The sequence below is a fragment of the Microcebus murinus genome, chromosome 12 (assembly GCF_040939455.1).
Source record: "Microcebus murinus isolate Inina chromosome 12, M.murinus_Inina_mat1.0, whole genome shotgun sequence".
Taxonomy (NCBI): Eukaryota; Metazoa; Chordata; class Mammalia; order Primates; family Cheirogaleidae; genus Microcebus; species Microcebus murinus.
The window spans coordinates 62,930,817-62,957,004 of NC_134115.1; the positions used below are offsets into that span (position 1 = coordinate 62,930,817).

At 43.6% G+C, this 26,188-nt stretch overlaps 1 long non-coding RNA gene across 1 annotated transcript; it reads right to left on the reverse strand.

Moving 5' to 3' along the window:
* Positions 1 to 462: 462 nt before the first annotated feature.
* On the reverse strand, positions 463 to 25,033 carry LOC142874372 (uncharacterized). The gene is made up of 4 exons (XR_012922190.1): positions 24,868 to 25,033; positions 4,135 to 4,268; positions 1,348 to 1,425; positions 463 to 673 (listed from the first exon to the last, which is right to left on the reverse strand). It is a non-coding gene; the product is annotated as an uncharacterized LOC142874372 (long non-coding RNA).
* Positions 25,034 to 26,188: the final 1,155 nt, after the last annotated feature.

The following is a 26,188-nucleotide window of genomic DNA, read 5'->3' on the forward strand; positions in this document are numbered from 1 at the left end:
CCCAACCCCAATCACCAAGCAACCCATTTCTTGTGACAGTCAGCAGGAGTGTTGGTGGAGAAACCAGAGTAAGTGGCCAAAAAAGCCCTTTGCCTCAGTTGGAGATATTCCTCCTTGGAGACCTCACTCAGTAATCTCCATGGGGCACTCGGTGACCAAGGCCACTTGTCCATGAGAACCAGAACAGCTCCTGATGGACCCAGGTGCCTCCACCATCTCGAACCCAAAGACACCATTTGATCCAAGACGTGTCCTACCCCTTGTTTAGGTTCAAGGAATTGGGCAAATACCATTTTTTACAACAAATATTTAAATATCAAAGAGGGAAAAGTAAAGGTGAGAGGAAGGCTGATTAGCCCAGAAATCCCCATCCATAAATTAAAAAGACATGAAGGATGTTAGCAAAATGGAGAACAATAGGTAACTAAAATTATTGCCAGAGGCAGGTGACTTCAGACGCTTTATTCATTTATTTATTTTGTGGTTGACTTCAATTCCCTTGTGAATCGCTTGTTAGAACTTTTCAGGTGTCAAACCTTAAGGCGTCATCTCCACCTTTCTCTCTGGTACACAGAGTACACACACAGTGTCCAAGACAAGGCTGTATCGCTGACTCTCCCGGGGCTGTTATCCAGTCTCTCTGCTAGTTCCTCACGCAGCCTCTGAAATGGGGCTGCAAAGCAATGGCACAGGTTGGCACAGGTTGCCAAACTGTCATTTACTGAGTGTGACTGAAATTTGGGGTTTTGGTTCCAGAAGAACAATGGACAAATAGCAACCTAAGAGACCAGGACAGGGAGACAGCACTAAGCCAAAACAGTTTTCTGGAGTCAGGGTGGGCAACGCCGTCCGCTGAGTCAAGCCCAACCCAGAGTCACTGTCAAGGCAGTGGTGGGGCAGGGATTTTCAAGGCAGACCAGATCACCCCAATGGGTCGTGATTCCCCAGCAGGAGGCCCCTCTGTGGAGCCAAACACATGCCTTCCTGATTATTCTATGGCCTGCCTTAAAGGCACCGTCCACCCCCTGCCGGGGGTTGAAGCAGCCAACCATCTGTGGGCCCAACCACGACATTGGAGTGGCTTTACACAATGGTAAGACCTAGAAATCAGATCACTGAGTGCCTAAACATATTAATTCTATCCAACCCCATCTGTTTGTTCATTTAAAAATATTTATTGAGCATTTACCATATCTAAGTCCTGGGAGGACTCAGAGGTAAATAAAGCAATAGTCTCTGCCCTCAGGGGAGTGACAATTCAGTGGGATGGAGACACAGGGACACAGATTATTATCAACAGAATCTGTTAGTCACAATATAAGGGGCAGAAAAATTGTTCTGAAGTACCTTTGAGTAGCACATGGAAGACTTGATAGAAGAAGGGACATTGGTGCAAAGAACTCCAAACCCGCGGAAGTGAACCTGCTGAAGGTGGAGCAGCGTGAGTGTTCAGGTGGAGGGGGTGGCTTGTACAAAAGCGAGGCAGGAAGATGGCAGACTGGCCTTTTGGAAAGATCACTGTGGCTGATGCATCAGAAGGAACAAGGCTGGGGGCAGCCAGACCACAACTCTGAAAACTGATTTCGAAATCAAAACAAGATTTTCCTTTTCTGCTTCTCACCTGATGTTATTTATGCGTTAACATTTACTGAGTGTCTTCTAAGTGTCTGACACTCTGTGAAGCACCAGAGGTGGCAAGAATAGGACCTCGGGTGGCTGACCACCCCGAGCAGCTCTGGGCCTTGTGATGGGTTTGCCCGAGGGTGCGTGTCATTGGCACGTCACCACTCTGTGTCCTCTAGGAAAGGCACCACAAAACCTCCCGCTTAGCTTTGGTTTCCATGGGAAGGCAGCACTCCCAGCCCCCTTAATCCAATTAAAGGAGCTCTCCCTAGCCGCGGATGCCAGCCTGGCCGTGCAGAAACCTCCTGGCCACGGGGCACGTCCGGATCCTCAGCTGGGCCCGGCATGCGGGGCCCCTGCTCCTCCCCTGAGCCGTTTCCATGGGCTGCTGGCCACACTCTGAAAAATGCACAGGTTGCCAAACTGTCAGCAAAAGCTTTAATGAATGGTTCTAATTACATTCAAGTAGCAGAGCCCACTGCCATTTTAATCAAATCTGGGCCTGGCAAGCTCTTTGGCAGGAATACAAGAGAAAGCCTCATGAAAATCCTGCCAAAACACTAATCACCTTTTATCTGAAATTTGCCTGATGGAGGGCTGCATGTAAAACGCTTAGGAAGAAGGAAAAAAAAAAAAACCAACAACAACAACATTGTTTGGATATTTTAAGGAGCTTATTTTAGGGCTTGCCATAAATTATTCCATGTGGGGAGGGGAGAAAATTCCAAATCAGGAGTTGCTGGGTGACTTCCCTTCAGGAACACAGTCCTCACAGCGGGGGCCAGACCCCCTGAGGACGAGACCCAGGGGCTCTCAGCCAGGTCCTGGTTCACTGGTCCACACTGCCAGAGACAGGACCACATGGCCACGTCTGAGACTTCTCCAAGGTCCAGCTTAGGGAAGCAAAAGGCACCCAGCCCTGCTCTGTGTCCTTGTATCCTCTCAAACCTACATGCTGTCCCTAACTGGAATTCTTCCAACCTGAACTCGGCTGGTAATTAATCATTTTTTCCAAAAGATAGCTTTCCTATTAAACACTGCAATTCTCAAAATCTAAAAGGAAAGGACTTCCTCTACTACATCATTCAAGGCAAAGCGTACAGGTAATACAGGAAACCGAAAACCCCCAGCTATATTCTAGCTGGAACAGAATACACAGAAAGGGAAGGTTTGGTGACAAACCAGATTCCTTTCCCCTGGGGCGGAACAAGAGGAGGATTCAAACTGCAGCCAGAGGGAATTCATTTACAAATAAAAAAGAACTTCCTGACAATGAGGATAGATAGCGAATGGGGAACAGAGATAAGAGGTAAAATCTCCTTGCTTATTGCCTCTAACCTTAGAACACACTGCATCCCATCTCCAAAAGCTACAAAATGCAGGTCTCTAACATTTAATTTTCTAACCTTAAACAGCTCAGCCACACCTCAGCTGGTGGTTACCCCCAGCTTGTTGGTTGGATTTTCAGGATTAGATTCTATTTTTCAAGGGTTTGGGGTTTTTTTGTTTTGTTTTGTTTTGGTTTTGGTTTTTGTTTGTTTATTTGTTTATTTTTTTTTTTAACCTTTCTCCCCACAGTAAAGCCTCTAAGAGCCTTGGGTTACATGGGAGTCTGGGGGCCATGAAAGTGTTTGACACATGAATTTGGAAGTTTTCTGTCTCACTTTGTTGCCCAGGCTAGAGTGAGTGCTGTGGCATCAGCCTAGCTCACAGCAACCTCAAACTCCTGGGCTCAAGCGATCCTATTGCCTCAGCTTCCTAAGTAGCTGGGACTACAGGCATGCGCCACCATGCCCAGCTAATTTTTTCTATATATATCAGTTGTCTGATTAATTTCTTTCTATTTATAGTAGATATGGGGTCTCACTCTTGCTCAGGCTGGTTTCGAACTCCTGACCTCGAGCAATCCACCCACCTCGGCCTCCCGGGGTGCTAGGATTACAGGAGTGAGCCACCGCGCCCAGCCTGGAAGTTTTCCTTTTCTTTTTTTTTTTTTTTTAAATCTTAGTGTGAGAGGAAGTTTTCTTTTTAAATCCAATCTCTGCCATTGACTAGTTATATGACTGGGTCCTCAGGTTTTCAGTTTTTGTCACTTATAAAATGAGGATTTAAATACTTGCTCTGCCTATGCTACAGAGTACTTTTAAGAATTAAGAAACATAAGAGCATTTTACAAATATTTGCTCTTTTTAAAAATTGTAGTATAAATGTAGCTACAGGAGAGTCTGAAGAACTGGAGTCTTGAATGTCACTTATTCACTGGCTATATGAACTTGACCTTTTGTTTCCTCACCTATAAAATGGGAATAGTACTCCCTTACAGAGTTATGGAGAAAACTAGATAAGAAAGGTGACAGTGATATTATGAAAAAAAAAAAAAGAGAGAGAAATATGATTACACCAAAACATGGGGCCTAAATTATACTTCTTGGATTCCTGACATACTTGCAGCTATGCTAGCAATTGGAAGGTTGTTCAAAGCCTGCAGTTTAATCTGGAGAAAACAAATACCTCAATGAAGATGGATTCCAACAGAATGAACACCCATCCAAGCGGTAGTTTCTAAGACTCTGTTCAGGTGATGGTGTCCAAGCTGCCATGTTGCTAGAAGACCTCCTTGGGTCTCCAGGCCTCCAGGATCAGCTCTTCAAGAAGATAAAGCATATTCCAAACCAGAAAATGTAATTGCTGCAGGGCTTAGGTAACAAGGACATTCGGTAGGTTAACTGTCCAATGCATTGACAGTTTTTACTCCTCAGCTGTGAAATAATCTGAAGGTCACGGAATAAGCCTCCCTTTCATATTTGAGGAACTTGGACTTTAACAAAAAATGTCCAAACAATAGAAGGAGGGTCACATAACCAAAGATGAGTACAAATGCATGGTGTGGACACTTAGAACAGTGTCGACAGAGAGGCAGAGCCCAGAGAGGAATAGACTGTTCTCCAACAAGGACCCATAAGGGAGGACAGGAAAGTGGATGGGAGTAGAAACTTGTGGGAACAGAGTTAGGAAAGCTAATGACCAAAATAAGTTCAGAGAAAAAAATCAAAAATAAGAGGAAGAGGAGGAGAGAGAATGTGGAAGGAAGAGAAGGTGGAGGAGACAAAGGAGTAGGAGGAGAATGAGGAGGAGTGGGAGGAGGAGGAAAAGAAGAGGAGGAGGAAGAGAAGAGGAGGAGGAGGAAGAGAGGAGGAGGAAGAGGAGAGGAGAAGGAGGATTAGAGGGAGAGGAGAGGAAGAGGAGGATTAGAGGGAGAGGAGAGGAAGAGGAGGAAGAGGAGCAGAAAAAGAAGAAGAGAGAGAGAAAAAAACAAAACTCAACAAGCTCCAAGAAAGATTGGTGCAATCTGACAGTGAGAGCAGTAGTTCTCACGTGAGTTTCTTGAACACTGATTTTGTGAAATGTTATTAAGGGATAGAACAAGAAAAAAACCAACTCTGATCAAATAAGTTTTAGAGGTGTTCTATTATACAATCAATTAATGAACTTTCTTTACAGTGGAACTTATCAGAGACTTCTATATGCTAATGTGCACTGAACATCTCTAAGAACAAGATATAGTTAGTGCATTTCCCAAACTATTTGACCAGAGGATTTTTTTTCCTTAAGGCATCTTGCAGAAACAGCACTCCATAGAACGGTTTGGCTTAAAGAACACTGGTTTAGAAGATCCAAAACAGATTATGATTCTAGACCAAAAGAGCCTCTGGAACATTAGACATTCTGACTATTCCACTAATTCATTTATGTTCTCATTCAACAGATATCTATCACTATCAACTATACACTACGCCCTATCCCAGGCCCTGAGATTACAGTGCTGAGCAAGACAGATAGATGAGGCCCCTGCTCCCATGGAAGTTCTGTTTTGCAGAGAAAAATATGAACAAGTAAACAAATATATGAAGAAGATTGTAGTAGGCTGAATAATGACTCCCCTAAAGATGTTCATGTTTTAATCCCCGAAATTTGCATATGTCACCTTATATGGTGAAGGGGACTTTGCTGATGTGGGTAAGGACCTGGACATGGGGGAGATTATCCTGGGTTATCCAAAGGGGCTCCAAATGCAGTCACAATGGCCTTTACAAGGACACAGCACGACCAGACAGACAAGGAGGCCATGTGATGATGGAAGCAGAGGGAGAAAAGGTGATAGGAAGTGGGAGGCCACAATCAAGGAATGCTGACAGCCCCTGGAAGTTGGAAAAGGCAGGGAACAGATTCTCCCATGGAGCCCCAGAAGGAACCAGCCCTGCCCACACCTGGATGTTGGCTCCATGAGACTCCTTTTAGAGTTCTGACCTCCAGAACTGTGCAAGAATAAATTCATGCTGTTTTGCATCACTAGGTTTGTGGTACTTTGTTATAGTAGCAACAAGAGACTCATGCAAAGGTCTTTTTAGTTCGTAAGAAATCCTCTGAAGAAAATAAGAGGTGATGTGACAGTGTGACTGGTGGGTGAGGACAGCCTGCTGCTTTCAACTGGTGGTCAGGGAGGACAGGGCCACTCTGAGCAGGTGCCAGTTGACAGTGGTACTCGGGACAGCACTGCTCAGCTTCTCTGCTGCCTTGTCCCCTCCAGCAAGGGAAAGGGGGCTCGCTGGCAGACGACTGTTTGACACTGTTGGCACAAAGAACAGAGACTCAGGTTACTTCAAGGGATGAGCAGTTTGTTGAAAGGATACACGTGGGAAAAAAAAAAAAAAAAGGCCAGGATAATCACCCTGAGGCCAAGTCCTAAGGGAAGGGAAGGAAATAGCTTACCAACCAGACTCCCAGAAAGAAGAGGAGATGCCCTTGCAAGACCACAGTCATTCAGAAATGGAAATGTGTTCAGGACCCAGAGCAGGCCTGACACTAACAATAGTGGACGCTGAGCATCCTTAGCCTAAGACTCCCCATGCAGCCAACTCCTACCTCTGCCTCTGCTTCTACCCATGTGTCTTTCTGTCTTTGCTCCAAATAAAAGTGGCCTACTACCCTCAACTCTTTCATTAGATTCCCCGAGAGAAAAAAGTCAGGTTGGTCCGATTCTCCACCCATCACACCTCATTTGTCTTTGGCCACCCTGGAGGTTGGAGGCCTGTGGGTCAAGTGCTCACGTGATCCAATCAGCTATAGCTGGCCAGAGTAGCCAGGTAGCTTGGTCCCCAGAGGACAAGGAACTGGTCAGGACCATCACAGAGGGAGGTCAGGGTCAGGCCTGGCTGTTCCCTCCTGAAGAGGGTGCAGGCAGGTGTTGGGGGTGGGTGGCACTGGGCTGGAACTCGGCACAAGGACTTATCTCAGCAAGTCCAAATTCCTAGAGAGAGAAGCCCGTTTCACTTACTTCTCGCCTTAACAATGCCCTAGTGCTATTCTTTAAAAGACAAAAAGAAAGAAAAGAAAACACAAATTGATGTAAAATAATAGTAACAAAACTTGCATACACCTCCCTGTCATGTAAGTTATTCAAGTAGCAATTTTATCAAGATGATATAGAAAATATTTCTTTATCCTGGTGTCTGAACTCAGAGATTTTTTTTTTTTTAACTGCCTGCATTTCCCAAGCTCTCAAAGCGATGGAAGCATAATCGGAATGTGTAGAATGAGGATGTGAGGGCAGCCGGTCCAGATGACTCCCAGTGTGTGCCCCCTGCAGCAAAGCAGGATTCTGTGACATTTCAGGCTGATTCCCACAGGGTGGGACAGGATCAGAGAGCAGGGAGGAACCAGAGGTCAAGATAAAGTAAGAGTTTAAGTTCCTCTTCCTGCACCAAAGCCCAGAGATGAACCTAGTAGGTGTTTCATGGCATCAGAGTGATCAGGCAGTTGCTCTCATCCCCTGCCCCAGCAGAACCTGTACATAGCGCTCCTGCAGTGACGGGGACTATGAAATAGGAACAAAGTTCCTATGGGGTCCTGAACACCATGAAGTATGAGAAGGCAGAAAGACTCGATCATTTGGGGGACCCCAGATAGGAAGGCCCTTTCATAGTTTGTCTCTTTTAATCCTTACTCTAGACCAGAGTAGTAAGGAGATCTTTATTAACCCATTTTACTGATGAGAAAATAGAGGGCTATAGAGGTGAGCACCCGTGATGCCCAGGGATGCCTGACCTCTCTGTGGAGTATCACCTCTGCCTGGGCAGCTCCCAGTGCAGTGAGATACTGATCCCCCTCCTGTCTGCCAGCTCCCTCCTCTGCTGCCGCACACAGGCTCGCTGTGAGCAGACCTCCTGGATCTGATAACCGCGATTGTACTGCAGAGAACCAGAGAAAACAGTATCCTCGAAGGCTCACAAGGTCTGGTCTGGGACAGATGGTCCCCAGGCACAGCTTGAGGAGGAGGAGGAAGAGGAAGCCCAGGTTCCACCACTTACAATCAGGGAGCCCTTGTGAATGCCACCTCACCTCTAAGCCTCCCTCCCGGCCCTTAACTGCAAAATACCTCCATCTGCCTGCCATACTATGGGGCTAAGGTAAGCATTAACACAAAGACAGTTTGTGAAAAGTGCTTCGCAAATGCTAACACGTTCTTTGAAGATTACTGTAGCCGGAAGGAAGTTTACTTGGCCAGAAGAATCTCTCCAGGAAGCTGAATTCTCTCATCCACTCCCTCGCTGGCCCAGGTGACCCCCTGCTCTTGCACCCCCAGTTCTAGCTGCAGTCAGCAGTACCGGAAGGTAGGAGCTTTGTCTAAGCATCGTTATATACTCATTGGCTCACTGAGTCTTAACTGAATGAAGATTTGTTCCGTGTTTTACTGTCTATGCATATTTTCATTGTAAACCATTTATTGCTTATAGAAGCCCAATGTTTATCATAACCCTTTTAAGTGAGCACTAACTATGGGGCAAGCACTGCTAATAGCACCTGTGTGTATGTTTTCTCAATCATCACAGCAACTGTGTGAGGCAGGTGTACTTATTCCAAATGGGGACGCAGAAGCACAGAGAGGTCGGGAACATGCCCAAGGTCACACAGTAATTATGTGTCAGAGTTGGGATATACTCTCAGGATAACAGGCTGCAGAGACCACCCTCTTGACAATTCGCTAAGCTGGCTCTCAGCAATTTCTTGTAGTATCCCTTTAATTTTATTTTACATATGCCATCTTATTTAATCACCTCAACAGCCCTACGAGGCAGGAAGTTCCATTATACTGAAAAGGAGCAGTAAATTGATTTTTATAAATCCTCCTCGTAGCAGAGCAGGATTCATTCCCAGGTCTTCTGAGTCTAGTGTTCTTCCAGACACATGCACCTCTCGGAGAAGAAAGGTGAAAACAAGCTCTTCCCAAGATGCGCTGGAGATGATTGAGATAACAAAGGGCAAGTGGTTTGATTTTCTTTGGAAGAAAGGTTCTTGAGAAACTTAACATTTGATTATTGTTCCTGCATTTTCAGTGAGCGGCAGCAGTGAGGGGGTGATGCCAAATATCAATCAGCCGACGAACAAATCAGTCATCTTCTGAGTAAGTGCATGCATCAAATTAGCATTTCAGAAGTGAGGCAGAAGATTTCTAATAAGTCTCTCTCCAAAATATACGCCAGCCTTCAGAGATTCGCTTTAGCTATTTCTAATGTTCCACATTCATAGGATTTTCACACAAGGAAGTTAGTAATCCTCAAACTCTCCTAGGTAATCAGCGTCTCTGTTTAGAAACTGTAACAATAATAATTCTGAAAAAAAAGTAGTAAATTCCACTTCCTTCTTTTCCAATTTCACATTCCCCGCAGTGGTCATACGTGGGATGTTGTTGATTTCTAAAGAAAAATCTTAAGTTTCACCAGCGGAATTTTTGCAAGGGTGGAAACTTACAAAAGGCGACTTGGTCAAATCAATAAGCCATCATTCACCATGGGTATCTAAGAAAGCAATGTGTGATCTTTCACCTTGAGTAGATTGACATGACCTAGGGACACAGAAGAACAGGTGGTAACGACAGAGACCACTTTGGAGTTTGCATCCCAGCTCTGTGATTTTGAGCAAGACCGATCTCTTTACACCTTAAGCCTCAGTTACTTGATCTATGAAGTGGGGACACAATAACACAAACTGGACCATAGTAAACATCATGCGGGCAATTCCATACCCAGACACTATACTAAAGCTGGGGATGAAGCAGACAGCAAGATAAACAAGGCTCTCGATCTTAGGGAGTACTCAACACATTGTGTGTAAAAAGAACATATTATTGTCACTGATATTTTTTGTTAATTTATTCCTTTCCTTTTCCATACCATTTTTTTTCCTTAGAAAAGAATATATTATTTCAATAGAAATCACTTTCTTTTTCATGCTTACTGATTTTTTTTTTTAGTGTTGCTAAAAGTCATGGTTTATAGGGAAAAAAAAATTACCATGTAGGCCAAGCCTGGTAATTTCCCAAGAGGTCAAAGAATCCTTGGGATTCAAGGTCTTGTGAGAATAATCCCTGAAGAAAACATCCTCATTGGCACATGGGTAACACCTTGAGTGAGAAAGGATCTTGGAAGAATCCTAGGGATATAGGGCCCTCTAGGAAGGAGCCCCATGGCTGTGACCTCAGGAGGCACTTAGATGGACATGCTCAGGAGGGACCAGGCCCAGAAGTGCCCTTAGACACACGACCAAGAAGCCCCCAAGGAGCATGGGATGCACAGGAGCTTGTGTTGGCCATCTCAGAATGTCTGCCCTGACACCCCCCAAAGGGGCAGAAGCAGTCATTGAACAGTCTTGCATAGATCCACCCATCTCACGGCTCCTCTGTGGGGCCCAAGCAGGCTTCCCTGCTTCTGAGATAACTGGACAGTTCCGTTTGGAGGCTTCTACACAGTCCCAGGATGTTCTGCAATAAGCTCGCATGTCACATCAACCCCATCTTTGTTGCTGGAGGCAAAGCTTTGACACAGAGAACACACAGATAAAAACTGGACTCCCAATTCATCTATGCATTTACTTACTAACAAAGATACTCCTAACTGGTTTTCTTGATAAATGGGTAACTATTCTTACAGTATAGGAAGTTTTCAAAAATGAGGCAAACATTCCTAGAACCTCAGAACAATAAAATATTGATGATGGAAGGACATTAGTTCGGACCAATTAACTCAACATTCTTTCTTTAGAGCCGAGGGAAAGGGAATTTAGAAAAGAGAAAGGACTCTACCAAGATTCCATTATTAGTACCTGGGAAATCTGGGATCAGGAACCAGTCTTCTGACTTCCATTCTAGTGCTCCTTCCACCTCTTGATCAATTTACAACCTGGAGCAGGAAATTTGACTATCCTTCTAATCTCCTCCCAACTTGTGCAGCTACAAAAATAGATGCAATCTGGAAGCCCAGCCATGCCAAATATTGTGGCAGACTTCCCAGCCTCCCTCTCCTCCTCCCCCAGCTGATGGGAAGTTGAAGCTCCATAACACTCTTGCTAGAAATGTGACAATTTCTCCTTTATTCTTCTTTATATCTAAATCCCACTACACAACCAAGTTCAAAGCCACTCAGGATCCTCTATCCAGAAAGGAGAAATCAGATAGGTTATCAGACAGAATCCCTTATTTGGGAGTCTATAAATTTAAAAATATATGAGACAACTGTGAATATTTATATTTAAAAATAAAGAGCCAGACCAGTGAAGAAGAAAAACATGAAGGCTTCAAGATAAACCTGTGTGGCTCATGGGATCTGCCTACTGAGATGAAATGCTAAAAAGAAGGGGAAGAAAAGAGGAAAGGTTGAGCCTATTAAAACTTTGATTTCAAATGGTTGCTGGACCCTGGGAGAGAAGACAAAAGACAAGAATATTTGAACGTAGCTAGAAGTTGAATTCAAGAAACTGTTTTTCTTCATGCTGATACTTGGCAGGATACTGGAAAGAGTATATGGAGACATATGTACAAGGATGCTCATTGCAGCATTATTTGTAATAGAAAAAAAGGGAAATAATCTAAATCTCCTTCTATAAGAGACTGGTTAAAGTGCATCCATACTATGGAATAGCATACAGCTGTTTAAAAACACAAGGTTAATCTATATGTCCTGACATAGAATAGTGTTCCACATACATTAAGATACAAAGTGATAAAAAGGAAGTCACAGTACTATGCCACGTGATCTCATTTGATACAACAGGGAATATATATATATATATATAAATACAGAAAATTTCTAGAAGAATATGCAAGAAAATTAATTTCTGGGGAATGCTAATAGGAAGAGGGAAGGAAAATGAGAGGCTTTGCTTTGTCACCTTTCATCCTTTTGATGTGAAGGTTTTACCATGAGAATGTATTATTTCTAGTATTTTTTTTAAAAAATCAAATCATCCAGAATTGACTTTTTCTCATAAATTTAAATTTATGAATAAATCTTCCACAACATGAAAAAAAAAAATAATGGATAAACACCCAAGAAGTTTTCACAGAACTCCCTTTCTTCCTTCCTGAAGACTTCAGCCCTTGGATAAAATTTATCCTCCCCATCCTTGCTATCGCCCTCTGTAACTCTGAAGGCTGCCACCATGTAGAATCCCTCAATCACATGCTTTCTTGGCCTCCTCGGTTCGCAGACTGCAAATTAATTCTACATCTGCCACTAGCCTTTTGGTCACATGTCGGACCTCATTATGATGCCTAGAGCTAGAAGTTGGAGTTCCTTTCTCTGGTCATAGCCCAGAAAGCTATGATCACAAAGAATTGGTCCAGATGCCCCAACATGTCCAACCAAACCATCTTTATTCCTTTTTTTTTTTTTTTGGTAAAGTACAGATCAGAGAATTTCCTTAACAGGTTCTGGTAAAATGCAGCGAGATATTTTTGCCCAAGTCTCTGCCATGTATTTGTGGAGCCACATAGAGAGGAATGGGCTGGATGACTTCGTGGACTATAGCTACAGGTTTTAAAAATATGTTCACAAAGCATAAGTTACTTATGATGGCACAGAGGATTTGCAAAAGATCTGCAAAAGGGTCTAGAGTTGGGCCCTTTCTTGCTCAACTTATTTATCAATGATTTGGAGGAAGCCTGGAGAACTGTGTTTTCCATATTCACTAACTTTTCACCTATCACACTGATTTTCTTTTCTCCTCTCACTTTATTAAAAAAGCATTCCAATCTATGAATTTGAAAAGATACAAATTGGACCATTTCTTTTCCATGTTAAAAGCTTACCCTGTCTCCATACTCTATGGCTCTGTTTATAGGACATTCTGGAAAAGGCAAACTAGGGAGATCTACAGTAGGGGTGGGGTGAGAATTGGGATTGCCTGGACAGGGGCAGGATGAAAGACTTTTTTGGAAGCTGAAACTATTTTGTGTCATGATTATGGAGGCAATACCTAACTCTGCATTTGTCAAAACCCATAGAAGTATACACTATAAAAATGTGAATTCTGCTGTATATAAAAATAAATAGAAAAAAAGTGCTTTGTCATTCTGAGATCCTAAGATTTATTATAATAATATTAATAGGTTCATATAGCAATGAATGTTAGTTCCTCAGTTTAACAGCTTACAATTGCACAGGTAAAATTCCCCTGGTTTTTTCAGAATTGGAGTTAAACTATCAGGCTATACACATCCATCATACCATCATCTGGTTCCTGCCTACCTCCCCAGTTTCATCCCTAATCATTGCTTTTTCTTTTCATTTCTCATTCCCAATTCCAAATAAACCAAGTTATTTCTTGCTCCTGTGCCTTTGCACAAACTGTCTCTTAACAGGTAATGCCTTGGCCTCCCTGTTTCCCTACACCCGCCATGAAAGCCCTCCAGTCTTCCAAACCCAGCTCAGGCATCAACTTCTTGGGGAAGTTCCCCTGACTCCCTCCCTGAGTCATCTCTCATTATGTTTATTTCCATTGCCACTCTCATCATGGCAGACACGTAAGACGTGTCTTTCACTCCATGAAGTCTGACTCCAGGAGGATAGATGCTGGGTTTTCTTATTAGCCTTGGAGTACTCAGAACCCATAACAGTGCTGGGTACATAATGCCACACTCAACAAATATTTGTAGACTTTAAACAATTTTAAATGACTAATTTTTTTGATTAGGCAAACTAAATCACTCATTATGTTTGAAGAAGGGGCATTTCTCCAAAAATTAAAAAAAATCCCTAACAATATAATTGGTTTTCTCTTTCCCAGCATTTTGTGAGTACTTGGACGTAATTTCATAGATTAAGAGGATGCAGTCAGCAGTAAACCATTTCATGCATGTTTTACACTATATATTCCCATACTTTGTTTTAGTCCATTTTTTTCTAGTGTTCAGGTATTGGTGTAAATAATCTTGCAAAGCTTTTGTGCAGTGTGTGATTCCTAATTCTTCCCTGCAGTCCCTTATACCTAAGATAAAACAACTAAAATGTGTCTGACTTCAGCCAGGGCTTATCCTGACATATCTGAAAGCAAAGGGAGAAAAATCGGCAGACCACACAGACTCCTTGGAAAGGACCATGTTACATTGCTGTAAGAATCTCAGACTACTGCTTATGGTATAACCATGTGTCTTACTCAAATACCAAGTGGTCTAAAGAGATTGGAGGAAGGGATTTCCCATCCTTGTATTCTGTATTCACCAAATCTGATCTCATTCCCCCGGCTCCAGTGACGGGATAGGTCAATGACATCTGGCTGTCCCGGCTGGGATTTTGGCAATAGCTGGGACGGACCCTTGGCTCTGATGAGATTGCAGTAGGCTGGGTCTGCAGAGAGAGCTGCCAGCCTTGTCACACTTGCGCAAGTCAAGGCAGGTCTGGCGGGAGCTGGGAATACCATCAGTCCATTAGAGGTCTGGATGGGATGGGACCAATGACAAGGGCAAGGTTGAGGTCTTGGAAATATGGCCCAGGGGCTTTGGCAATGACACTCACCACACAACATCTTGGAAGAGTGGCATGAGAAACATGTGCTGTCATTTCTCTAATCCTCAGTTTCCCCATCTGTCAAAGAGAGAGGATTAAGACTAGTGATTTCTCAGGCTCCCTTCCTGGCTACAGCTTGGGTGAAATGATGTGGCCAGAAGCAAAGCCAGGCAGGAACAGAGAGCACGGCAGTTCGGAGTCCACGCTGAGCTATAGAAGAACACAAAGTAAGAACAGTCTCTGGTGATTCCTGCATGGCCCCCGAAGCTCCCTGCTCCACTACGACACTGGGGAAGCTGTCCCCAAGACCAAATCTGGAGCATTGGATTTGTACCTCAGCCCCAACTGTTACGCATTGCATCATCTTCAGTAAATTATTTTTGTTGCCTTTACCTCAGTGTTCTTCATCTGTAAAATGGAAATTATACCACCCACCTCCGGGGATGTTTCCATGATTCAAATCAGTTCACTAAATCACTGTGCTCTGTAAGCTAAAACACTAGACAAACCTAAGCCATTAGCAACGTCAAATTATTTTGGGAAGTCATTGGGGTCTAAATGATGCATAAATAAAACCAGAGCTGGAGAGAAAGCCTCTCTTCACCCTGTGCAGACTCACTGTCTCCTTTCAGTCATCTGGCGATCCCCCCAACCCTCCCTTCCAGCCTTCCGGGCTTGGCTGTGGGGCCAGCCAGCCACTAACAGGACGACTCGCTGCTCGAACCAGACAGTCCCCAGGGCTGGAGGCTTGTGCCTGTGAGCCTATCAGCTGGCATGTTGACAGACGAGGAATCTGGCCAATAAATGTCTCATCAGGATGGTACCAATTCTCAAACATGGCATTTCAGCATAGTGAATCCAGAGGAATAGCAGGCGATACCAAAGACTGGAGGTCTGGTGGGCTGCAGACTTGGCCATTCAAGGCCATGGGGTGCCGTAGAAGGGTAGAGGGTCTGGAGAAAGAGACCCCAGATGCCTGAATACCAAGCACAGATCTGCTGTTTACTATGTATCTCTGAGCAGGTCACTTAACTTCTCTGAGCCTTGGATTTCTCATTGTACAATTTATTAGCTAACATTTATTAGAGATGTATTATAGGCCAGCCACTGTTGCATGTCCTCTGCAGGTTGTAAGACATGCAAACTACTTCTCAGGATTCCTCTGGGGAAACTCCGTAAAGTATCTGATAGGCTAACAGGCACTTAATAAGAATGAGCTGCCTCCCTGCATCTCCTTAGACTTATGTCCCCAAAACTCAACTGCCCCAGTGCACCCGATACCTTTATCCTTTGTGAATCCTGGCTCCTCCGCTTACCAGCTCTGTAGCCTTGGGCAAGTTACTAACCCCCTCTGAGCCTCATCTTTTTTCTTAGGTAAAATAATGAATAATGACCTGGTGGAGCTGTGGTAGTGAAATGGGATGAAGACAAAGCACTTAAGGCAGTGGCTGGCAAGTAGTAAAGTCTCCATATTTGTTGCTTTAATCATTATTTATAAACCCTTATCTTGGTGTCATATTTTTCACTCTAGGAAGCACTTCTACATCTGTTAACTCGTTGGATTTATACTCTGTAAGGAAGACATGGCAGGAATTATTGTTCCTCTTTGACAAAGAAATGGAGGTTCAGAGTTGTAGAGTGATGTACTCAAGGTCACATGGTGAATAAGAAGTGAAGATGAAACTTAAATCCAGCTCTTCTTCCTTCAAGCCCAACACTCTTTTCCCTCCAAGAATCTGCTGAGTGTCATTGGCAACGGCCAGAGGCAACTCCTCCAAGATGTCCCTTTGGCCTAGAACAGATACTCATGGGTGAGGCCACTGATGGTTAAAGGTGAGTTAAAGCCAGAGGCCCTGAGCACATCTAGAGTCTCTATGGCCACTCTACCAATGCAGGGAAAGGCCCAGGCCACTGGAGGTCCCTGAGGAGAATTTGTGGCATTTAGGGACACTGATGAGTGAGGGAGAAGAGGGGAGAAGCTCTGAGTAGGAACAGTTCCTGCTGAGCTGGGGAGTCCTCAGACTTCACAGGGTCCCACAGAAATAAAAATGCAAATTGCATGTACAAATGATCCAGGTATTTTTCTGGGTAAAAAGTCCATGGCTTTTATTGGATTCTCAGAAGGATTCCTGCCCCACAAAAGGGAAAGAGCAGTTGTTCTAAGCACGCCACGTTGAAGTCACCCTCTTCCAAGTCCTGTTCTCTGGAGGTGGTTTCTATGAAACATGACCACGACCAAAGGAAATAGCCACCAGCTTCCATCTGCCTTGCCTGGTGTCATCTTTATTTTCTTCTTTTATTCTTGTCTCTATTTGCCAAATTTTCTTTAGTGAATAAAAAGTACCTTTATAGTCACCCAAAATAAGAAAGTGCTTTTTTAAACTTTTAAGTCCATTATTTAATCCAAGAAACAAGAGTTAGCATAAGCAGGGCTTCCCACTTTGTCTGTCTTAGCAAATGAAATTTAGATGTGCTGTTTCTAATGAAAGCAAAAACAGAACAAATAATTAAATTAAAAACAACAGCATCAATTTAGTGATTTACCAATTAGCAATTCACTCCAACATGTATTGAATAAATGCTGAGCTTACAGAACACCCTGCTTAGTGTTCCTACTTTAACTGGCCTGTCTGCAATATTGGGCAGGGCTGGCCATGGTCTTCTACGACACCACCACCTCCCCTTGGTCTTGGTGACACACCCTTCCCCTAGATCTCTATCTCTTATACAGTTTCCCCTTCCTCCGCCCTCTCCCTGGACACTGGCTCTGTCCACAGGCCCCTTGCTTTCTGGCTGTCTACCTCCATGATTACCTCACTTGCTTCCCTGACTTCGGTTGCCATATTTATTCATGTTGAATATTCTCAAATCTATAACTTTAGCCCAGATATCTTGGAAGAATTCTGGGTTTAGAAAGCCATCCCCCTACTGGACAGTTCCATGTGAATGTTCCACCAGTGTTCAAACACATCAGAAACTGAACTTATTATCCACAAGGTCAACCCACGGCCTGACCAGGATGGTCAGAGGCAATTGTGATCTTCCCCTTGTGCCTTCTACTAGTGAATGCCAGTGAGAACCATAGACGTTTGACTTCCTCCTCTTTCTCACTGCCATATCCAGAGGTCCTAAACCTGTTGATTCTTCTTCAGTACCTTCAATAACCTTCAAAACCTTGGTTACTCTACTAACTTCACTTGTCTGGGTGATAGCACCAGTCTTCTGACAGGTCTCTTCACCTCCTTTCTTGCCTGCTTCAATCTATTCTTCAGGTAGCAGCCAGAGTGATTTTCCCAAAATGCAAACTATATCATGTCATTCTTGTGACTAAAACTCTTCCGTGGCTCACCAGTGCCTTCAGGATAAGGTTCGAACATCTGAGAATGTCTTCTAAAGTTCCTCTCTGTCTGACCCCTGCCTCCTTCTCTAGGTGTCTTCCTGCCATCTGTATTAGTTGGGACTGAGAGTTCAGATGCTATAACAAAGGCGCAGATATGAGAGTGGTTTTTAAATAGGGTAGATGACTTTTCCTCTCTTCTATGGAAATCCAAGTGTACACAGTTCAGGTTTGATACAGGAATCTGGATTCCCTTTATCCTGTTCCTCTATTGTCCTCATATGCAGCTTCCATGTAGGCTGGTCTAAGGTACTTGCTCCTGGTCCCACTATTACTTTCCAATCAAGCCAACAGTGAAGGTCTAAAGGGACAAGGGAAGGGTCCAGAAGAAGTAAAAACATATCACATCTATCCACATTTCATTGGCCGTAATTAAGACACTTGTGCACACGTGGCTTCGAGGATGGTCACAAATGTAGTGTTTTGCTGAGCAGCCATGTGCTAACTCATCCTTGTTTCAGCTGAAGGCTTTGTACCCACTGAGAACCCTTCCTGCTCCTATAGGACTATGTGCTTCCCCTCCCAAAGTACTTATGCTAGATTTATTGCTTGGTTACTGACCTAGTTTTCTTCCCATCCAGACTATGAGATTCTTTAGAGCTGGGAGCACTTCTTGCCCATCTTTGTTTCCTTAGTGCCTCATACATAGTGGGTTATCAATAAATGTTGGTCGGCTGAATTAATGAAAAAAAAGTTTTACTAAAAGTTGGATCCAAAATTATACACACACTATGGACTTAGCTATGAAACAAACTAAATATAAAGAGTCCTGAATGGAAGAATATAAAAGTGTTAATAGAGGTTGTTTATAGGCTGTGAGATTAAGAAGTGGTTTATTTCTGCTTTTAGCGGTATTATTTTAATTTGGGGGGAAATATCATTAAAAACAAGGGAGGAAATTTTGCTCTTTTAAATTTATATGAGGAACTTAGAATTTTTCACTGAAGAATGGACAATTATGTTGTTTTTGAGCCATTGCTCTTTCAAATCACCACAGAACCAACTTGGAATGAACTTTTTAAAAATGTTCCTTGAACTCTAAACATTTAGAGTTAGAGGTCACCAAGTCCAGGCTGGTCATTTCATAGATGAGAAAACTCAGGTCCAGAGAAAAGCAGTGGGCTCCCTAACTATAGTCTTTCTTTTATTGTGGTAAGAACCCTTAACCTGTGATCTACCCTCTTAACAAAATCTAAGTGCACAGGACAGTATTGCTAATTACAGGCCCAATGTTGTACAGCAAATCCCTAGAACTTACTCATCTTGTAAAACTTCAACGTTACATCTGTCAAACAGCAACTCCCCATTTCCCTTTCCCCTCATCCCCTGGCAACTGCACGATTCTATTTTCTATGAGTCTGACTGTTCCAGATACCTCATGTGAGCAGAGTCGTGCAGTGTTTGTCTTTCTTGACTGCCTGATTTCACTTAGCATGACGTCCTCCAGGTTCAACCACGTTGTTGTATATGGCGGGATTTCCTTCCTGTTCAAGGCTGAATAATATTCCTCTGTGTGTGTGTGTGTGTGTGTGTATCACATTTTCCTTATCGATTCATCTGTTAACAAACATTTATGTTGTTTCCATATCTTGGCTATCATGAATAATGCCTCAATGAACATGAAAGTGTTAATATCTCTTTGAGAACCTGATTTTAATTCTTTTGGATATATACCCAGTGGTGGGATTGCTGGATCATATGGTAGTTCTATTTTTAATTTTTTTCCACCAACAGCGCACAAGGGTTCCAATTTCTCCATATCCTTGTTATTTTGACAATAGTCATCATAATAGGTGTGAGATGATATTTCACTGTGATTTTGATTTGCATTTTCCTGATGAGTAGTGATGTTGAGCATCTTTTCATATACCTGTTGGCCATTAGTGTGTCTTCTTTGGAAAAATGTCTATTCAAGTTCTTTGGCTGTTTTTCTTTTTTGCTATTGAGTTGTAAGAGCTCCTTATTCCTTATATTATTTTGGATATTAACTTTTTATCACATATGTGGTTTGCAAACATTTTCTCCCATCCTATAGGTTTTCACTCTTTTGATTATCTGCTTTGCTGTGTAGAAGTCTTTTAGTTTAATGCAATCCCACTTGTCTATTTTTGCTTTTGTTATTTGTGCTCTTGGTGTCACTTCCAAGAGTCATTGCCTACACCAATGTCATGAAGATTTTTCCCCTATGTTTTCTTCTAGGAATTTTAGAGATGCATGTTTCACATATAAATATTTAATGCATTTTGAGTTGATTTTTGTGTATATGTAAAATAAGTGTCTAATTACATTCTTTTGCATGTGGATAACCAGTTTTCCCAAAGCTATTTCTTAAAGAGACTATCCTTTCTCTATTGTGTACTATTGGCACCCTTGTCAAAGATCAGTTGATCATATATCAGTGAAGGTTTATATCTGGGCTCTCTATTCCGTTCATTGTTCTAGGTCTGTTTTTTATGCCAGTACCATACTATTTTAAACACTGTAGCTTTGTAATATATTTTGAAATCAAGAATTGTGATACCTCCAGCTTTGTTTATTATTCTCAAGATTGCTTTGGCTATTCAGGCTGTGTGGTAGTTCCATATGCATTTTAGGGTTGACTTTCTACTTCTATAAAAAATGCCATTGGGATTTTAATAAGTATTGCATTGAACCTGTATATCATTTTGACTAAGATGGACATTTAAGAAATATTAAGTCTTCCAATCCATGAACACAGGATTATTTTCCATTTATTTGTGTCTTTAATTTCTTTCATCGACGTTATTATAGTTTTCAGTGTATGAGTCTTTTACCTCCTTGGTTAAGTTTATTCTTAAGTATTTTTTTATGCTACAGTAAATGAGATTATTTTCTTAATTTCCTTCAGGGATGGTTTGTTGGTTGTGTATAAAACATAACTGATTTTTATATGCTGCTTTTGTGTCCTGCAACTTTACGGAGTCCGTTTATTGGATTAAACTGATTGGCTGTGGCTCTGGATTATCAGGCTTGATTTTATTCTTTAGGGAATGTCTTTGATTGATATTTTTTAATTTCCATTGTTCTCATTTTCAGTCATGACGAGCCGCCAGTCCAGAAACAATGCATCCCACTGTGCGCATGGCTCGATTTGGTGCCTTGGCCAGCGCGTGGGAAATAAATGATGAAATCAGTCCTAGTGGCCCATTGCAGATGCCACCATGTCCCAGCATCCCGAGACGAGGCCATTTGTCTGCAGCTTTTCTAGGAAAAGGCCTCTGGCAAAGCTCATCAAAAAAAAAGATGAGACTGCCAAGTACATTTCTTTTTCTTGACATGATTGTGGAGGCCATTTTGTGGTGATTAAAAAAAATCTGAATTTATTTCTCTTTCCACTTACCTTTTTATCCTTTGGTCACAGTCATGATGAGGACACAGGAGCAAATCATTTCTAAAGGACTAGGAACAAACTGGAGGGGTTTGGAGATTTGCCTTTCTGCCTTGCTTATGCACACCTCTCCCTTGTACCACCTGCTCTGGGTAGATTGTACTTCTCAGCACAGTCTGAAGGTCCCATGAGAGTGTCTGGCTTGGCATCTATACTCACAGCTCCTTCCGATCCTTGAATTCCTTCTCCCAACCTCCCAACGGTTCTACCTCCTCCAGGAAGCCTTCCTGATCCTCCTGGCTCTCTCTGGTCTCACCTGCCTCAGAACTCCTAGCTCACTGCCTAAGTACATGTCCCAACTCTTTTGCACTTCCCATGTCCAACCTTAGGTGTTGATATAATTTTTCACAGGGGTCTGCTATGTTTCCCCAGACTGTGGCTTTCTGAAGGCAAGGGCCAGGTGTGATTCATCTCCACATCCTCGGGGACTTGCACTCAATAAGCACTCTGCAAATTCTGGTTCATTCTGTTAGATCATCTGAGATCCAACCTCAAGGGCAGCTTTACTTGGGATTTGAGCCAAGATTCCTTTCCCAGGTAACCCAGAGCTCCCACTTCTCACTCATGGATCTTTCGAACTGTCTCCCTTCTAAGGCCTTTAGCTCAAGGGAAAGTAGAAAAAAGTGCGGAACTGATGGGGAAGAGTCCTGGGTTCAAGTCCAATCTCTGCCCATTGCTAATTGAATGAGTCATTTAATGTCTTCCAAAAACAGGTTTTTTTTCCCAACTCCAAAATGGTTGTTGTTGCACTTCACATGCTATTGAAGATATTCAATGAAGCGATATACCCCTGAGAGCTTGGAGGCACAGTGAAACACACAAAGGCAACTTCGTGCTTCTGTGGATATGACCTTTCTGCTTTTCTACTTACAGGCATCACTACTTTTCTATTTCCTTTTCGTCCATATCTGACCACTTAACACTACTATTCACAGAACTCACCTTAGCACAATATATTCTTGCCTATAGCAAACTCCAGTCTCCAGATGTTCAAATTTCCTAACTGCAAATGGAGTCATTCAAGAATACCAGGGTCAGGGCTAAGGCTGGTGTCTACAGTGAGGGTCCAGAAATAGCAATGATAAAAATCAAACACCCCCTTTCTCACTATAGACAGTTAACATGCCCTGGTGGGGTCCATTTTAGCAGTAGGCATATCTACATGGTGACAACAAAAGGGACATACAGATGGAATTGGCATTGATATACTAGGCATCCCTTGTAGAGATCCAGTGCTTGGCCCCCTTTGTTTGCAATGCTGGTGACACACCAGCAACCTACATTTCCTTCTCTAGAGTTAAGGCCACTTGGGGAATCTCAGAGCATTTCTGCGCCATATGTGTATGTGAGAACAGGGCAGGCTCATAAAGAGCATAGATTCTTCATCTTTCCCTTATTTGACATATAGACTTTATATAATATGGGTATTCATATTATTTCTTGATTCTAGACATTTTGGGGAGCTTACATAAGCACCAAGGAGAGATACCCTTGGTGGTGGTATCTCAGAAGGGCCAGACCCATATGAGGCTTTTCTGGGACCCTTGTGTAATGCAATATGCCCAGAGTCCAGAAGACACTGTTATTGGGTGAGGCCTTAGAAGATAAACACCTCTGAATTGGAGGCAAAGGTCACAGTGACAGGTTTCTCCTCCTCCTGTCTTTCCTATGAATACCACTTCTCATGGGGTGTGGGTTGTTATGGGGATGGGGGTGGGTGGTCACTGAGTCTAGAGAGAAATAGGAAACCTTGCTGGAGACTGTAGCTTCTCTGCTCTCCTTCCATGCCTGCTTCACCTCATCCCTTCCCAACCACACAGTCTACCAAGCCAAATTTTAAGGGCCATGGGCCTTCTACCTTCGCCCTTAAAGCTACTGTAAACTTAATGCTACTCCAAGCACTCTCCCCTGACATTTCTACCCAGTAGCTCTCTTCCAGATGCTGTTTCTCTGATTGGTCCCTTTCAGACTGAGAATTTATTAAGAACATCAACAGATTTCTGATTTGACTTCTCTCCCCATCACCGTCATGCCCTGCAGGTCGAAGGCAAAGGAGGCACCCGGGTTTCTGGAACACTAAGCCTGCTAAGACTTCTGAGCATCCAGGTCCCTAATTTCTGAAGGAGAAAGCTGGACACCTTATAAACATATCCGCCCTTGTGAGATTCCCTCATCGGATTAGAGCTTAATCTAACACTTTAGAAGAATATACTTTGTCAGTAAATGAGGAGCTCCATGGGCTCTAGCTAAAGATTAAGTTACACATTCTTAACTCAGCTAGAAAACAGCTACATGAGAAAGAGCTTGGGACTGGGATTGTTTGTAGGCTCAGCAAGGGTGGACAGTGTGGCCTGTATGCTGGGCAAGTCTGTGGCATCTCGGGCAGGCCTGGTGGAAAAGCAGAGCTCTAAGGATTAGGAGGGGGCTGGACAGCCCACAGCAGGACTGTCACACCCCCAGCGACAAGTCCCTGCCTTATGGGAGACAGATAATCTGAGCCTATAATGGGAAGAGGAGCAGGGTGGATAGAGGATCAGAGATATAACAGATAAAGAAACTGGGGATCTTTAGCTTGTAAGAGAGAAGGCATGTGAGGCTCTATATGAGCTGCTTCCAAATACCTGACAAGTTGTCATTTGGAAATGAGATCAACCAAGCTCCATGTGAAAACTAAAACCACTGGCGGGAGACAATAGGAAGTTAATTTGGGCTCCACGTTAGGTGCACCTTTCCTAATAAATGGAGCCGGCTCTCAGTGGGAAGGGCTGCCTTGCAAAGGAATGACCTCCCTCCCCCCACCCCCAGCACGCACACACTCCAGCAGGAGTGTCAAGCAGAGATCCGATGATAAAAACCACCCAGTGCTGGGTCTCAGAGATTCTACCTTCTGGGACTCAAACCTAACGACTTGTAAAGGCTGTCTCAATTTCAGAGTTTGGATGCCAAAAGAGAGTCCAGAACCCAGTTCCAAAGAGCATTCTTGTCTCCACCTCCCTTTCAGATCCCAGCACACTAATTTTCTCTCCCTTGGTGCTGGTAGGAAGCAGGACTCCAGCGCGCTGGTAAGTGAGACACGGCTCTGCCCAGCCTGCGCAGCACGACTGGCAATTAGCCGGACTCCAGCCTTCAGGACTCACCCGCGCTCAGCGGGTCGCGCTACTCCTCTAGCGCTTATTTAGAACCCGGGGAAGGAGGCAGCCACAGGTAGCAGGGCTTAATTCTGAGCTCATGCTAACCAAACATTAACATTTGCATTTAAAAACAGGAGAAGGAAAAAGAGCAATGAAAACTCTACTCAATTAAAGCTGTTTGCAAATGCAAATATGCCTGACACAGGAGAGAAAGAGACTCCTGAGCAGCCACCCCTTCCTGCTGACACTTGTGACCAGACAGAAGCGGGGAGCATATACATATGCTGGAAGAAGGCAGTGGGATGGGTGGGGGAGCAGAGGATGAGGAGGGCCAGAAAGATAATTTCGTTCCATACCATGAAACCTATAATTTCACTCTGACATGAAAATTAGCTCTGTAGCTAATTAGCTTTCTAATATCATTTGCTGCCATAGAAAGGATGAAAGTTTATGAATTTATGAACCTACCTGAGAAAGGAAAAAGAACTGCAAGTTTGCAAGAGGAGATTAGCTGATTGAAATCGCAGGGGCCAGTTCAGGGGATGAGGCCTGTGGCCGCCTTTGTGCCCTGAAGCGTCCCTCAGACAGGCCTGGTGTTGTGTCTGCTCCCCTGGGCTCCTGGGGCTGGCTCGGCTTCTCTGAGGGCCCCTCCCGCCTTTGCAAAGCCCTGCTGGAAACTGTTTCCTCATATGGCGTTGGACTCTGTCCTCTGCCGCTCTTAATTGTGCCCTCTTGAGTCACAGGGCACGCTTTCCCTCCCTCTCCCAGACAAGCCTTCTGTGGCTTTAAAGGCATTTTGGAATCAGGCTGAGAGGTGGCTTGGCAGCTGGCCTACTCACCCCATCAAACAGCTTCCTCTCACCTCTCTGGAAGGCTCTAGCCCTCTCTGCCCTCCTTACCAAGCTCAGTGTGATCTACTTAGGTTGAGAGCCTTCCAGAAGCTTCCAGAATTCAGCCTTGCCTTGGGTGATCTCTTTTACATTTTTATTTTTTTAAAATATAATCGTAGCTTATGCTTACTGATGACATATTATGTACCAAACATGTTGTGTCCCTTTTTTCATTTAATCCTCACAAGAACTCTAGGTGTTAGTTGTTGGATTATTGTTCCTATTTAACAGATGTGAAGACTGAGGCTCAGAGAGGCCAACTGACTTGCTCAAAGTTACAGACCCGGTAAATTACATAGCCAGGATTTTGAACCCAGGTCTGTCCATTAATTACCCAAACCACTACTCACACATGTAGGACTGTTTGCAACTCATCGATTGTCACTTTCATTAGTTCTGTGATCCTCCCAGTCCCCATAGTGTGGGTGAGGAGTGTGGGCCTCACAGTGATTGAGGGACCTGCCTTCTGTCCACAGCTGGCAATGGGTAGGTCTGGAGTTGGGGCACACGCTCTCTACTCCGTGCTCTCTGCACCAAAACACACTGACACACACCTGCTGAATTTGTCCTAAAATTGTTGTCCAACTCTCAGGATTATTATGATCTCCATAAAATACACCCAAAAAGTTTAACACAGGAGATTAACACAGAGTGGCTGTTGAATGCCAGTTCATAATTAAATCTGTTTTTAAGGCCCATTTCTAAGGGCTCCTGAACATGATGTGATTGCATTCCATGGCTTCCTACAAGCAGGTAGCTATTAGCTCTGGCCACATGTAACCACAGGCTCTGGGTCCAGACCATCACCACCCAAGACTCCTAGGGGGTGGGGGAGGAGGAAGAAGACAAGACCCTGAGCCTTCAAAGGAGCCCATGAGGCCACGGAGTCCTGCCAAGCT